This window comes from Petromyzon marinus, unplaced genomic scaffold (genome assembly GCF_048934315.1).
Source record: "Petromyzon marinus isolate PM22_M1 ecotype Great Lakes invasive population unplaced genomic scaffold, UKy_Petmar_22M1.pri1.0 PM_G_Scaffold_50, whole genome shotgun sequence".
Taxonomy (NCBI): Eukaryota; Metazoa; Chordata; class Hyperoartia; order Petromyzontiformes; family Petromyzontidae; genus Petromyzon; species Petromyzon marinus.
Genome location: NW_027423003.1, coordinates 541750 through 558197, shown reverse-complemented (window position 1 = coordinate 558197; position 16448 = coordinate 541750). Strand labels below are relative to the sequence as shown.

General features: G+C 55.6%; 1 pseudogene; it reads left to right on the top strand.

Annotated features, from left to right (window-relative positions):
- The window catches only part of LOC116937399 (uncharacterized), a 155800-nt pseudogene that overhangs the window by 20872 nt on the left and 118480 nt on the right, over positions 1-16448 (top strand).

The following is a 16448-nucleotide window of genomic DNA, read 5'->3' as shown; positions in this document are numbered from 1 at the left end:
CAGGTGTCACCCTGTCAGCAGGTGGCACCCTGTGATGTCAGCAGGTGTCACCCTGTGATGTCAGCAGGTGTCACCCTGTCATTACACTTTAATGTAAATCGACAACAGAATCCTTGAAGAAAAAAAAAACTCATTCAGGTTTTTTGACATGTCGACGCCATTTCGTTTTTGAAAATGCACGGGAGAAAAATATATTTTGTTCACATCGCATTCTGATGTCAGAACATTTGATTGTTTATCAAATTGAAAAACCCTTGAACAACTTTGCTGCACACGGAGATGTTCGTGCACCGCCTCGTTTCCACGGCCTCTATCCCGGTGCCATTTGTATTTCAGTTCTGTTCCTTCGCCTGAAGAAGGCTACTTGTGTTGTGGCCGAAAACGTCGTGATTTTTGTTGTTTTATTTTTTACCTACGTGGTGACTTTACCGAATAGAACCAAAGAGTACACATACAGCTGTTAAGAGTTTGATGTTTTATTGATTTTCAGTTTAGGTGTTTTTTCCGGTAATGTTTCTGTTAATGTTTCAGTGGAAATAAAGTCCTGAAAAGTCTCTCTCCACTCTCTCTCTCTCCACTCTCACACTCTCCACTCTCTCTCCACTCTCTCTCCACTCTCTCTCCACTCTCTCTCTCCACTCTCTCTCTCCACTCTCTCTCTCTCCACTCTCTCTCCACTCTCTCTCTCCACTCTCTCTCTCCACTCTCTCTCTCTCTCCACTCTCTCTCTCTCCACTCTCTCTCTCCACTCTCTCTCTCCCCACTCTCTTTCTCCACTCTCTCTCCACTCTCTCTCTCCACTCTCTCTCTCCACTGTCTCTCTCCACTCTCTCTCTCCACTCTCTCTCTCCACTCTCTCTCTCTCTCCACTCTCTCTCTCTCCACTCTCTCTCTCTCCACTCTCTCTCTCCCCACTCTCTTTCTCCACTCTCTCTCCACTCTCTCTCTCCACTCTCTCTCTCCACTGTCTCTCTCCACTCTCTCTCTCCACTCTCTCTCTCTCCACTCTCTCCACTCTCTCTCTCCACTCTCTCGGCCGAGCCTCTGCCACTTGTGGTTCTGAGTGTCGCACGCTTCGGATCCTTCTTGCCCTCCTCTGCGGTTGTGTGTGTGACCGACGACGTGTGTGGAGAGCTGAAGGGTAGCGGTTAGCGCTACGCTGCACCACGATCCTGGCGACCCAAGTTCGATTCCCACTCACATCCAACACCGGTGACGATTCTCTGAACCGGTCCAGGGCCTCCCCTAGGTCGACTCCGCCTCAAATGAATACCTGGTGCGGCATGTAAACATCGCCACTAGGGAGACAAAGGCCGCCGGGCGTGGTGCTGGCTACCCACCCCCTCGTGTACCATGCCGGCCTTATAGGAGCTCGTTAACAGCACTTGCCCCTACAGTCTGTTAAGGCTACACGGGGGATCTTTGTCTGTGTGCGGCACGGTGAGTGTGTGCAGCGAGGTTCTCTGCTGGGCGTATCAGAAGGCAACAAAAATAAGGACAACTTGGCAGTCACACAGACACAGACACACACGTGCGCAGAGACAGACACACACATGCAGAGACACAGACATACACACGCAGAGACAGACACACACACAGAGACACATAGACACACACTCGCAGAGACAGACACACACGCAGAGACACATAGACATACACACGCAGAGACAGACACACATACGCAGAGACAGACACACGCAGACACACACGCAGAGACGCAGACACCCGCAGACACATAAACACACACGCAGACACATAGACACACACACGCAGACACATAGACACACACAGAGACACATAGACACACACGTAGAGACATAGACACACACGCAACCACATAGACACACACGCAGAGACAGACACACAGACACACACAGAGACACATAGACACACACGTAGAGACAGACACACATAGACACGCACGCAGAGACACAAAAACACGCAGAGGCACATAGACACACACGCACACACCGATACAGACACACACACAGATACATGCAGAGACACAGACACACACCGATACAGACACACACACACAGTCACACACAACAACAACCGCCATTCGCCACTAAGTGGCGGTGACGTCACCATGACCCTTGTGCCAGGCCATGTGCACCTTGAGGCCAAGTGAAGTGTCGAACGCCCGCGGGCAGGAGGTCACGGGGCAGACCCAGGTACCACGGGTCGACTGACTGAGATGACTGGCTGGTGCACCACCTGTGCCCCCTACTGTGCTAACTTGCTGTGCTTTAGCCACCCGGCGCTCCGCTCGAGACAGACACACACAGACACACAATCACGCAGAGACACATAGACACACACGCACACACCAATAGACACACAGACCCACGCAGAGACACAGACACATACCGATACAGACACACACCGAAACAGACACAGACAGACACATAGACACACGCAGAGACACAGACACACACAGACACACGCAGAGACAGACACACACCGATACAGACAGACACACACACAGAGACAGGCGTGTGTGTGTTGGGATGAGTAAAACAAAACCCATAAAAAGCGTTGTTGTTGTGAGGGAGTTTTTGGTGTTTTCACTTTGGGAGCTCATTGATGAGAGATGTAAACATCTCCAATAAATACATGTCAGTGGGTTCATAATGGCCGTGTCAGAGACACTGACACCCTGGGTTCAAGCCCTGGGTCTGGGTGTCTCTCTCTCTCTCAGTGGGTTCATAATGGCCGTGTCAGAGACACTGACACCCTGGGTTCAAGCCCTGGGTCTGGGTGTCTCTCTCTCAGTGGGTTCAAAATGGCCGTGTCAGAGACACTGACAACCTGGGTTCAAGCCCTGGGTCTGGGTGTCTCTCTCTCAGTGAGTTCATAATGGCCGTGTCAGAGACACTGAGACCCTGGCACCCTGGGTTCAAGCCCTGGGTCTGGGTGTCTCTCTCTCTCAGTGGATTCATAATGGCCGTGTCAGAGACACTGGGACCCTGGGTTCAAGCCCTGGGTGTCTCTCTCTCTCAGTGGGTTCATAATGGCCGTGTCAGAGACACTGAGACCCTGGGTTCAAGCCCTGGGTCTGGGTGTCTCTCTCTCTCAGTGGGTTCATAATGGCCGTGTCAGAGACACTGAGACCCTGGGTTCAAGCCCTGGGTCTGGGTGTCTCTCTCAGTGGGTTCATAATGGCCGTGTCAGAGACACTGACACCCTGGGTTCAAGCCCTGGGTCTGGGTGTCTCACAGTGGGTTAATAATGGACGTGTCAGAGACACTGACACCCTGGGTTCAAGCCCTGGGTCTGGGTGTCTCTCTCTCTCAGTGGGTTCATAATGGCCGTGTCAGAGACACTGACACCCTGGGTTCAAGCCCTAGGTCTGGGTGTCTCTCTCTCAGGGGGTTCACAGTGGCCGTGTCAGAGACACTGAGACCCTGGATTCAAGCCCTGGGTCTGGGTGTCTCTCTCTCAGGGGGTTCACAGTGGCCGTGTCAGAGACACTGAGACCCTGGGTTCAAGCCCTGGGTCTGGGTGTCTCTCTCAGTGGGTTCATAATGCCCGTGTCAGAGACACTGACACCCTAGGTTCAAGTCCTGGGTCTGGGTGTCTCTCTCTCTCTCAGTGGGTTCATAATGGCCGTGTCAGAGACATGTGGGGGCTACCGTCCCCCGCCATCACTGAATTGTCGGGGCCGGTGCCCACCGACTCCCCCGTTCCACTCACACCGCTACCCCCCGGCTGCTCTGTCAGGTCCAGACTAACGACCCCTAACCTCTCGCCCCCCTGTACCTCTGCCTGGGATGTCGACCGCGTTTGCGTAGTTTAATTAGCGGCTCGTACGCTTCGTGCTTGCGATGCGCTACACTGTGCAACGGCGGGGTGGGGCTGTAAGTGCGCTCGCCAGTAAATCTCCGTACCGCCCGTAAACAAACAGGCGCGGCGCGTGTTTCCCTCCCACCCGCGCTCCACGTGTGCCGACAATAACAACCACGCCCCTACCCTCCGCCCGTAAACAAACCAATCGCACGCGAGGGGGTTGGAGCTGGGGGACGGGCGGGCGGGGTTTCTGCCGTGCGTGCGCCGCTGATTGGGGACGCTCGCTTGGCTCTGAGTTAAAGGTCCCGCTCAAACAGTCGCGCGAATACACGCGCGCTCGGCGCTTTAATTAGCTACCTCGCGATCAGACATTTGTGCGGGTGCGTGACCGCGGCCCAGCCACCCAGGTACGCGATCGCTAAGCACTATTGTGAGCAATCGTGCGGGCACGTAAGCACCCCATGCTTCGTCTCGAGGTGCACAGCCGCGCATACACGTAGACACCCAGCGCACACTGCCCTCCACTTCACACTGCCAAAAGACCACGCAACACAGTTTTATCCCCCCACTAGCGAATTTTATTTACCTGTGATGGTATGGTCAGTGGACGCTAATCTATCCCTCGGAGGTCTTCGAGTCGATTTCCCCTACCGATCGCCCCGCTCTCTATCCTGGATTTAAAACGCCTAAACTTACTCCTCTCTCGCTCGTACTTACTTCTCCCCGATGTACTGACCGCTGTAAGGGAATGAGGCGGCGAGCCTGCTGATGCTGGAGTACGTCTCACGGACGTCTCGGATGGCTGACTCTCCTGCTCCCGGGACCGCGATGATCTTGAACAAGAAGAACCCCCCTGCTACCCCAACCCCCCTCCTTTTATCCTACCTACAACAAAGGAATTTTTTGCTCTTTCCGACCCTTGGCCTCCCGTCCAATCAGGGGCTCGGATTCTCCCGCCCTTTCGATGCCCGGATCCCAGCTCAGGTGACGTCGCCGCAGTGATCTCACCGACGTCCGCTCTCTGTTCTCCCGCTACCAGTCCACTGACCCGTGCGTGTGTGTGTGAGGCTCCACTCGCGGTGGTTCGATGGCCCTTGCCGCGACCATGCAACTTTAATATCAGGTCGCGGCGCCGCAGTGCATGTCAGCTACAGGGGGAAGATCGCCCAATTTCCCGCCCGCAGGAAACCATGAAGTTCGATCCCACTAGGGACTTCTGGACAAAAACCTATCAGCCGGGTGACCTCCCTTCCTGGCTCTACGTGGGGCGTGTGTACGTTCGTGTGGGGGGGGGGGTGGTGAGGGTGCGCAGCGTCGGCGTCGACATCCCCCGGTGGCGGCTTTGCGGCGGTGGGCACGACCTCGGCAGAGCGGCCCTGCTGCAGCGGCCTCACGACTGTGCAGGGGCCAAAACGCGGACGTCTGAGAAGGCACCGGCTCCGGGAGAGTGGCGGGAAATCCGCGGCATAGGTGATGGCGCCGCGGCAGTGGGCGCGGTTCCGCTGGAGCGGCTCCGCTGCGGCGGCACCACAAAGTGTCGATCCACACACACCCACAGACACCCACACACACACATACACCTACCCACACACCCACACACACACACCCACACACACACCCACACAGACAGACACACCCACCCACACACCCACACACAGAGAAAAAGACAAAGATCCCCCATATAGCCTTAACAGACTGTAGGGGCAAGTGCTGCTAGCGAGTAGCACCTGTAAAGGCTGGAACAGTACACGAGGGGGTGGGTGTCCAGCACCACGCCCGACCACCTTTGTCTCCCCCGTGGCGATGTTTACACACCGCACCAGTTACTCATTTGAGGCTGAGTCGACCTAGGGGAGGCCCGGGACCGGTTCAGATAATCGTCACTGGTGTTGGCCGTGAGCGGGATTCGAACTCGGGTCGCCGGGTTCGTAGCGCAGCGTAGCGCTAACCACTACACCACCGCTCCCTACTTTGACACACACACACACAGATAGACACACATGGACACACACAGACACGGACACACACACAGACACACACACAGACACACACACGGACACACAGACACACACACAGACACACACACAGACACACACACGGACACACACACAGACACACACACAGACACACACACACAGATAGACACACACGGACACACACACACACACAGACACACACACAGACACACACACGGATACACACACATGGATACACACACACAGACACACACAGAGACACACACACAGACACAAACACAGACACACACACGGACACAATGTATAAACCTCCACCCACTCGTGCGAGTGATGAATATAATAGTTAAGTGCCAATATGGCCTTGTAAACACGCGTCCACGTCACGTGCTCTCGCAATTAACTCATTAACCCGATTGGCAATCATTGACATCCACGCGCGTGGCTTCCCAGCGTCACGTGGCCGTCAAGGCATCGGCCAATCAATTATGCAAATTAGTGTCGCAATCCCACTGATTGATGAATCAAGGCGGGCAGGCTGAAGGAGGAGTGAGCCTAGTGAATAGTGAATTGTTCACTCGGTGCGTGTGTGGAGCGGTGGCTACCACCGGCGCTGTGGAGGGCTTGTTAATGATCGTTCACTGGACTCGACATTGGTGGTGGTGGTGATCTTGTAAGGAGTTGGGGCACAAAGTGAAGCTTCACCTGGCCAGGAGCACGGTCTGTTGTCTCGAGTTTACGACGTTTGTTATTCGAGCTACAAATAGCCGAGTGGGGGGTGGGGTGTGGACGCGTGGCAGACCCCCAACTCTGTGCGTTCTCTACCGTAGTCTCCAGATTCATAGACGCACTTTCTGGAGAATGTGACCATTCTTAATTTCAACAACAACAGCAACAACAAACACCGCGTTAAGCAGTAGTGGTAGTAATAATACTGTAGCTCTTGGGTTACGTTATGCATTTCGTACAATGCCGAGCCGTTAGGATGTTTTGCGATGACCATAATATTAATGACTTAAAACTGTCATGACTGCAAGAATCACTTTTATGTTTCCTGCCTCAGCAGCTCTCCCGCTATATGATATTGTTATTATTTTTATATTTTTTTTCTATCTACGTGGCTTTACCGAAAGACCCAAAGAATATAATAATCATGTTTGTCAATCATCATCATCATCATCAGCTGCGATAGCATTAAGTGGCATCATCAGTTGAATCATCATCATCAGCAGCATCATCATCACTGCCCTTGTCGCTATCTGACAGCATCATCATCACTGCCCTTGTCGCTATCTGACAGCAGCATCATCACTGCCCTTGTCGCTATCTGACAGCATCATCATCACTGCCCTTGTCGCTATCTGACAGCAGCATCATCACTGCCCTTGTCGCTATCTGACAGCATCATCATCACTGCCCTTGTCGCTATCTGACAGCATCATCATCACTGCCCTTGTCGCTATCTGACAGCATCATCATCACTGCCCTTGTCGCTATCTGACAGCATCATCATCGGCAACAGAGGCAGCAGCAGCAGCAGCGTCATGACCGCCATGCAGTGCAGCGCTGCCAGCGAGACTCTTCCCAACTCGAACTCCTTAGCAGGAGGAGGAGGAGAGGCCGCAGCCGCAAGCACCACGTGGCCACTCGCAGGCGCTGCGTCACGTGGTGTCGGCACCGGGCTAGTCTCACTATCGCAGGGTTACCTGCACGTACCTCCAGGTGTGTATCAGACAGGTGTGTCTGTGTATCAGCCAGGTGTGTCTGTGTACCAGCCAGGTGTGACTGAGTGACAGCCAGGTGTGCCTGTGTACCAGCCAGGTGTGTCTGTGTATCAGCCAGGTGTGTCTGTGTACCAGCCAGGTGTGGGTGAGTGCCAGCCAGGTGTGTCTGTGTACCAGCCAGGTGTGTCTGTGTACCAGCCAGGTGTGTCTGTGTACCAGCCAGGTGTGGGTGAGTACCAGCCAGGTGTGTCTGTGTATCGGCCAGGCGTGGCTGAGTGCCAGCCAGGTGTGTCTGTGTACCAGCCAGGTGTGTCTGTGTACCAGCCAGGTGTGGGTGAATACCAGCCAGGTGTGTCTGTGTATCAGCCAGGTGTGTCTGTGTACCAGCCAGGTGTGTCTGTGTACCAGCCAGGTGTGGGTGAATACCAGCCAGGTGTGTCTGTGTATCAGCCAGGTGTGTCTGTGTACCAGCCAGGTGTGTCTGTGTACCAGCCAGGTGTGTCTGTGTACCAGCCAGGTGTGGGTGAATACCAGCCAGGTGTGTCTGTGTATCAGCCAGGTGTGTCTGTGTACCAGCCAGGTGTGTCTGTGTACCAGCCAGGTGTGTCTGTGTATCGGCCAGGTGTGGCTGAGTGCCAGCCAGGTGTGTCTGTGTATCAGCCAGGTGTGTCTGTGTACCAGCCAGGTGTGTCTGTGTACCAGCCAGGTGTGTCTGTGTACCAGCCAGGTGTGTCTGTGTATCAGCCAGGTGTGTCTGTGTACCAGTCAGGTGTGTCTGTGTACCAGCCAGGTGTGTCTGTGTACCAGCCAGGTGTGTCTGTGTACCAGCCAGGTGTGTCTGTGTATCAGCCAGGCGTGGCTGAGTGCCAGCCAGGCTCTCAGAAGGGCCACGCTCGTTGGGGGTTCGCGACGGGCGTGCGGCCGGTGTCGACGCCGGCGTGGGCGGCGGGCGAGCGCCCCGCCCGAAGCCGGAGTCGCGTTCGCCCGGTTGGCAAGCCGGGCGGGCGGGCGGCGAGCTCGCGGGTCGCGGTGCGGGCGACGGCGAAGACGCCGCCGGGACTCGTGCGGGCGCGAGGAGCGGAGGTGACGCAGAGGCGCGGTCTGGCGCGCCCTGGTTGGACGCCAATCCGCGGGGCGCTTCTCACGCAAGTGTCGGCAGCCCAGGTGCGAGTCGCCGCACGGGTGCGCTGCGGGTAGACCCGAGTCCTCCAGGTGAGACTCGGTCCGGTGAGCCCCACCCAGGAGCTGCGAGTTGTGCAGGTGTGCCGCAGGTAGGGCGGCTTATTCCACGTGCCGGCGGAGGTGATGGCAGTGGTGGTATTGATTACGGTGGCAGTGGTGGTTATGACATTGGTGGTGATGGTAGTGGTGGTATTGATGATGGTGGTGGTGGTAGTGGTGGTGTTGGTAGTGCTGGTTGTAATATTGATGGTGGCAATGGTAGTGGTATTGACGGTGGTGTTGGTAGTGATAGTGCTGGTTGTAATATTGATGGTGGCAATGGTGGTGATGATAGTGGTGGTATTGACGGTGGTGTTGGTAGTGGTAGTGCTGGTTGTAATATTGATGGTGGCAATGGTGGTGATGGTAGTAGTGGTAGTGACGGTGGTGCTGGTAGTGGTAGTGCTGGTTGTAATATTGACGGTGGCGATGGTGGTGATGGTAGTAGTGGTAGTGACGGTGGTGTTGGTAGTGGTAGTGCTGGTTGTAATATTGATGGTGGCAATGGTGACGATGGTAGTAGTGGTATTGACGGTGGTGTTGGTAGTGATAGTGCTGGTTGTAATATTGATGGTGGCGATGGTGGCGATGGTAGTAGCGGTAGTGACGGTGGTGGTGGTGGTGGTAGCAGTGGGGTGTTGTGGCATGGCGTGAAAGCCCTTGGCGCTGCTGCTGCTGCCGCTGTGAGCCAGGCAGGCACCAGGCGCGCCCCGCCGGCACCCCCGGCCGGGGTGATCTGCTGCGTGGCGGCGCGCAACGCCTCGCACGGCCGTGCCATCCCACAACGCTCACAGGTAACGGAGCTCCCTCGCCACCCCCCCTCCCTCCCCCCCCCCGCGATGTCGCGAACGTCAACACACATTGCACAGTAGGTCCTCATTAAGACCGCACATTTATTTCACCGATCTGTAGTGCAAACGAATGAATGCACGTGTGTGTGTGTATGCATCTTCATTCGCGTGCGCCTATCTCCGACATTTCAGGAGATTAATTCCCGCCGCCTTTCCAGTCCTGCCAGGGTCGATAAAATAACGACCACTTTGTTAGGGGGGGGGGGGGGGGAGTTGAAAGGGATCGCCCCCGCCAGAGGAATATGGAATTTCCACCATCGGCTCAGGGCTGTGAAACCGGACATGAGCACCGCCGCTCACCTGAGCGGCAAATCACTTTGACCTCGAGTTGACCTTCAGCAGAAACAAAATCACGTGACGTGCCTTGTGAACGCCTCTGATGCACCACAGTGCCTTGTGAACGTCTCTGATGCACCACAGTGCCTTGTGAACGCCTCTGATGTACCACAGTGCCTTGTGAACGCCTCTGATGCACCACAGTGCCTTGTGAACGCCTCTGATGCACCACGTGCCTTGTGAACGCCTCTGATGCACCACAGTGCCTTGTGAACGCCTCTGATGCACCACAGTGCCTTGTGAACGCGTCTGATGCACCACGTGCCTTGTGAACGCCTCTGATGCACCACAGTGCCTTGTGAACGCCTCTGATGCACCACAGTGCCTTGTGAACGCGTCTGATGCACCACAGTGCCTTGTGAACGCCTCTGATGCACGTGACGTGCCTTGTGAACGCCTCTGATGCACCACAGTGCCTTGTGAACGCCTCTGATGCACCACGGTGCCTTGTGAACGTCTCTGCTGCACGTGACGTGCCTTGTGAACGCCTCTGATGCACCACAGTGCCTTGTGAACGCCTCTGATGCACCACAGTGCCTTGTGAACGCCTCTGATGCACCACAGAGCCTTGTGAACGCCTCTGATGCACCACAGAGCCTTGTGAACGCCTCTGATGCACCACAGTGCCTTGTGAACGCCTCTGATGCACCACAGTGCCTTGTGAACGCCTCTGATGCACCACAGTGCCTTGTGAACGCCTCTGATGCACCACAGTGCCTTGTGAACGCCTCTGATGCACGTGACGTGCCTTGTGAACGTCTCTGATGCACCACAGAGCCCCGTCGCCCCCTGCGCCACGGAGCGGCTGCACGCCGGCTCCCGGGGGTCACGTGACCCGTGGGGCCACGTGACCCCTCTGGAACCCGTGGCCTCCGCGGACCCGTCGAGACTCCGGCAGTGGCCTCCGGGACCCGCGGGGCCTTCGGAGCCGGGCCGACCCCCGGGGCACCCCTGGCCTGGCCAGCCGGTGAGGGGCGGTGTTGGCTGTGCTGTGTTCGCTGTGTTGTGTTGTGTTCGCTGTGTTGTGTTCACTGTGTTGTGTTGGCTGTGTTGTGTTCGCTGTGCTGTGTTGGCTGTGTTGTGTTCACTGTGTTGTGTTGGCTGTGTTGTGTTGGCTGTGTTGTGTTGGCTGTGTTGTGTTCGCTGTGTTGTGTTCGCTGTGTTCGCTGTGTTGGCAGTGTTGTGTTCGCTGTGTTGTGTTCGCTGTGTTGGCTGTATTCGCTGTGTTGTGTTGGCTGTGTTGTGTTCGCTGTGCTGTGTTCGCTGTGTTGTGTTGGCTGTGCTGTGTTGGCTGTGTTGTGTTCGCTGTGTTCGCTGTGTTGTGTTGGCTGTGTTGTGTTCGCTGTGTTCGCTGTGTTGTGTTGGCTGTGTTGTGTTGGCTGTGTTGTGTTCGCTGTGTTGTGTTCGCTGTGTTGTGTTGGCTGTGTTGTGTTCGCTGTGCTGTGTTCACTGTGTTGTGTTGGCTGTGTTGTGTTCGCTGTGTTGTGTTCGCTGTGCTGTGTTCGCTGTGTTGTGTTGGCTGTGCTGTGTTCGCTGTGCTGTGTTGGCTGTGTTGTGTTCGCTGTGTTGTGTTGGCTGTGTTGTGTTCGCTGTGTTGTGTTGGCTGTGTTGTGTTCGCTGTGTTCGCTGTGCTGTGTTGGCTGTGTTGTGTTGGCTATGCTGTGTTTGCTATGTTGTGTTCGCTGTGCTGTGTTCGCTGTGCTGTGTTGGCTGTGTTGTGTTCACTGTGTTGTGTTGTGTTGGCTGTGCTGTGTTCGCTGTTCGCTGTTTGCTGTTTGCCACGAGGGCAACCGCGGTGTGTCAGTGACGTGTGGCCGTCTCTGTGGCGGTCTCTGTGGCGGTCTCTGTGGTGCGGCAGTCGAAGCCCAACGGGGCAGGTCGCGTGCGGCGGGCCGAGGCGTGGGAGTGGCCGCCGCCTCTCCCCGAGTCGTCTTGGCCAGCGTGGAAGAGCAGGCCGACACATTTACCCCCCCCCCCCCCCCCCATCGTGAGGGGGTCGCTCGCCCTGTGCTTCTCCTTCCGCAGCGCCGTTCGTCGGGCCCCCGGGCTGGCCCGGTGGCCTGGTGCCCCCCCGGTGCCGCCCCCCCTGTTGTTCCGCACCCCGGCACCGGAGCTCTTCTCTGCCGTGCAGCGTGGCGAGCTGCGAGACGACTCCCAGCCAAGTCTCGTCGATATCGTCCTCCTGCAGCACCACCACCAGCAGCAGCAGCAGCAGGTCCACCACCAGCAGCAGCAGGTCCACCACCAGCAGCAGCAGCAGGTCCACCACTACCAGCAGCAGCAGGTCCACTACCACCACCAGCAGCAGCAGCAGCAACAGCAGGTCCACTACCAGCAGCAGCAGGTCCTCCTCCAGCAGCAGGTCCACCACCACCACCAGCAGGTCCACCACCACCACCAGCAGCAGGTCCACCACCACCACCAGCAGTAGGTCCACCACCACCACCAGCAGCAGGTCCACCACCACCACCAGCAGCAGGTCCGCTACCACCACCAGCAGCAGCAGGTCCACCACCACGACCACCAGCAGCAGGTCCTCCTCCAGCAGCAGGTCCACCACCACCACCAGCAGCAGCCACAGCAGCAGCGGATGCTGCAAGGGGGGTCGTCCTGCGTGGTTCTCAAGGGGTCTCAGATTCCAGCTGGGCTCTGCAGGACTCTCACGGGTCCCTCCGTCAACTTCACCACCTCCACCACCTCCACCACCGTCTGCTCCACCACCTCCACCGCCGTCTGCTCCACCACCTCCACCGCCGTCTGCTCCAGCACCTCCACCGCCGTCTGCTCCAGCACCTCCACCGCCGTCTGCTCCACCACCTCCACCGCCGTCTGCTCCAGCACCTCCACCGCCATCTGCTCCAGCACCTCCACCGCCGTCTGCTCCACCACCTCCACCGCCGTCTGCTCCACCTCCTCCACCGCCGTCTGCTCCACCTCCTCGCGCTCCTCCCGCTGGTGCTCCTCCGCCTCCCCGAGGACAGCGGCTGCTGCCGCGTTAGCTCGGAAGAGCAAAGCGAACGCGCGCGAAAGGCTCCGGGTGAGAGGCCACGATCCCCTTAGGTTGACTCAGACTAAAATAAAACTTGGGGGGGTAGGGGGGGGAGGGGAGGGGGGGTGATATGGCCCGGCGGTGGCATGTTCGAGATTCGGTTCGGATCTCGCAGGCCACCCCAGCGATTACGTGAAAAGAGTAGCCCATCGTGGTCCATGTGAGTGATGTTTTAAACATTGACACTGCGCCTACATCAGTTGGGACCGCACGTAGCAGCGACAGTCTCCTCCCGACTGGCCCCCACTTGCAGGCCGGGCGTCACGTGGTGCAGCACGAGGACAGCTGCCACTGGGAGAGCTGACGGGTGCCCTTTCAAACGTCTGAGGTGTAAAACGTAAAGTCGCTCATCGTCGCGCGAAGAGATGGCCCGCGACAAGGACGCCGCGTAAAACAAATAATTTTGATTTAAAGCTTTCGCGACTGCAGTAATTCATATTCTTAGCTCTTTCGGTAAAGTCACGTTGAAGGGAAACAATAAAATAATAAAATATATAAAACAATAAAAATTCTGATGACGACTGTTTGTGTTATGGTCGAAACGTCGTGATAATTTTTATTGTTTTATATATATTTTATTATTTTATTGTTTCCCTTCAACGTGACTTTACCGAAAGAGCTAAGAATAGAAACAAATAATTATTTAACTTAAAACTCGGAACCATCCGTCCGTCCGTGTGTCCATCCTCCCGCGTGCCCGTTTCTCTCCCCGTGCTTTTGAGTGACTTCGCGTTATCGTGCAACGCGGCACGGGGTGACGCGAGACGGTTTAAGTCTGGTCGAACCGAGTCCTCGCCCACGGGTGGCGGAACGAGTTAAATTCATGGGAACAAAAATCCCGTGCTGGTGGCGAGAGAAGAGCGATAGGGAGGGCGACTGACCGCCAGCGAGCGACCGGAAGCCGATCGGCGATTCACCGGATCGTCGATCGCCTTCGACGCCGCTTGGCCCTCGAGCGCCGTCGCTCAAGGGCCAAGCGGCGTCCATCCCCGGCGCTGACGGCGTGTCCGCGCGCGTCCGTCCGTCTGCGTGTCCGTGCCCTCAGGTGCGATACCTGAACCGCGCGTTCCTGCTGCTGCGTCGCCTGCTGCCGCTGGACCGCCTCCGGCCGTCGCGGGTGGCGACGCTGCGTGCGACGGTTCGCTACGTCGGCCTGCTGCAGGCCGTGCTGGCGGAGACCGCCGCGGCATGCGGCTCCTCCCCGCGTGGCGCGTGACAGCGCGGGGTGTGTGTGTTTGGTGAAGGGTGTCCCGCCGACTCGGCCAGGTGCGTACACGTAGGTGCGTGTGAGTCGGAGATGCGGGAGCGGGGGGGGGAAGGACAAAAACAGTTCTAAGTAATCTTCTTTGGTTCTTTCGGTAAAGTCACGTAGAATGAGAATAAAATAATAAAATAACACAATAAAATTCTCACGACGTTTTGGTCACAACGCAATGCATTGTTGTGAAATGTTAAACTTTAAAAATCTTAACTATTTTTTTGTGCTTCGGAAACGTGTACGAAAAAGGGGGGGGAACCCGCCCCTCTCTCTGGACGAACAGCGTCGACAGACAGACGCCTTCGAGATGAATCGAAGCGTCTGTTTCCTTGATGGTTTATGGCTTGAGGAAGACCCGAACAGAACCAGGACACAAACACACACACGAACGCACACACACACACAGACCACGCCCCCCCCCCCCCCCCCCCTTTTCCACTGCGCGAAGAGAATTGTCTTTGAATATAACGGTCAGCCGCATTTTCAAAAGTCAGTCAAGAGTGAAGCAGCGAGTCAAGACAGATCAGCGAGTCAAGACGTCCACAGGACGAGCAGTCGCATGGAGCGGCTGGCTCCGAGCCTCGCTGAGTAGTGAGGATCGCATGAGTCGCCATGTATCAACAAAAGTGAGTCATACAGCAGTGGAGAGAAACTGCTATCAGCGAATCAGCGCTGAGAGCGCTCGAGCATCTCCACAGAGAAAGCACGTGCAACGTAGCTGAACCAGCAGCGGAAAAGCTTGGACAGCCGCCAACAAATTCAGCAAACCAGCGACCAAGCGCGTGCGACTTGAGTCATACAGCAGTGGAGGAAACCTGCTGCCAGAGAGCCGCCAACAACCTCAACAAAGAGAGCACGTGCGACTCGGCTCACTCAGCAGAAGAAAACTTGACCTGTCGCCCGCGAGCGCAGCGTCAGATACTACAGCAGCGGAAAGAGCGCGGCCAGCAACGCCAAGCAAGAGCGTGCAGCAGCTCAACCAGCAGTGGAGAGAAACTGCTGTCAGCGAACCAGCACGGGCGCGTTCGCGCATCTTCAAGGAGAGGGAGCGCGCGCCACCAGCGTGCCATCAGCACCAGCATCAGCACCAGCGCGTGCCAACATTAACCACCAGCGTGCCACAGCGCGCAACTTTGCATCACCAGGGCTGAGAGGGCAGCGGCCCCGCACTCAACACCCATCGGCGCGACGACGGCGAGCGTCGTGCTGACTCATCCAGCCAGCAGTGGACAGAAACTGGCAGCCGTTCGTATGCAACCCCTCCTCCACACTCCCTCCTCACTCCCCCACCGCGCCGCAACACACAGGAAACACATTTTGAACACAAGAGATGCTAACCTCGGCGTCTGCTTTACGCAAGGAATTGAACCATTGATAAAGAAGACACACGATACGCATATCGGGATAATCAAGAAGGGTGCCACTCCAAGGTGGTGCATTAAAAATCAATTCATAAAGAAAAATACTGCTGTCATTGATGAGTTGCATAATAACCAATCGTCCTACTGTTAACAACGTGATAATTGACTTGAAGGTCTATGAATGGATGTGGTACTGTGTGGGCAATGTTTAAACACGAATTTACAAATTATAAGGTTAAGGTTTTGATAGAATAGTTGCATGTTTTAATCTCTCTCTGAACAACCGATTGATTGTGTTACGCGTCGGGAATTAACCACAGGTGCCGCTATCGAGGTGAAACAACGCAATCGTGATGGTATCATGTTAACGCTGTGTTGAAATTCAAACATCCCGAGATTGAGTTTTCATATTATCCAAAAATTAAAGTTAGCTAAAAAATAAAATTGATTAAAGCAGGTTTGTGTGTGATTCTTCCTGAAATTCTGCATATTGTTCTGCGTATGAGATCTGAATCCTGGGGACCTATCATAAGCACACTATCACCACACATAATCCATAACACACATAATTCATAATGTTCAATCGAGAGTAATCATATCCTTATCGATAATACGGAATTAAAGAGCAGAGTCGAATCGACTCTCTCTCATTCACGCTCACAAAGCCTGCGTCACTGCATACGATTAATCGCGTTGTTCCAATTCATAACACAATCCTCGTCACCGAGGCTCGACTTATTATCATAACGACCTGCATTATCATAACCACGCCCACTCGCATAAATTAATACGATTATCTCTCGAATCAGCATAATTTATGCGCATAATTACACAAATTAACATAATTTCGGATAAATTATGCAAATTTCAAATTTCATTTAATTTT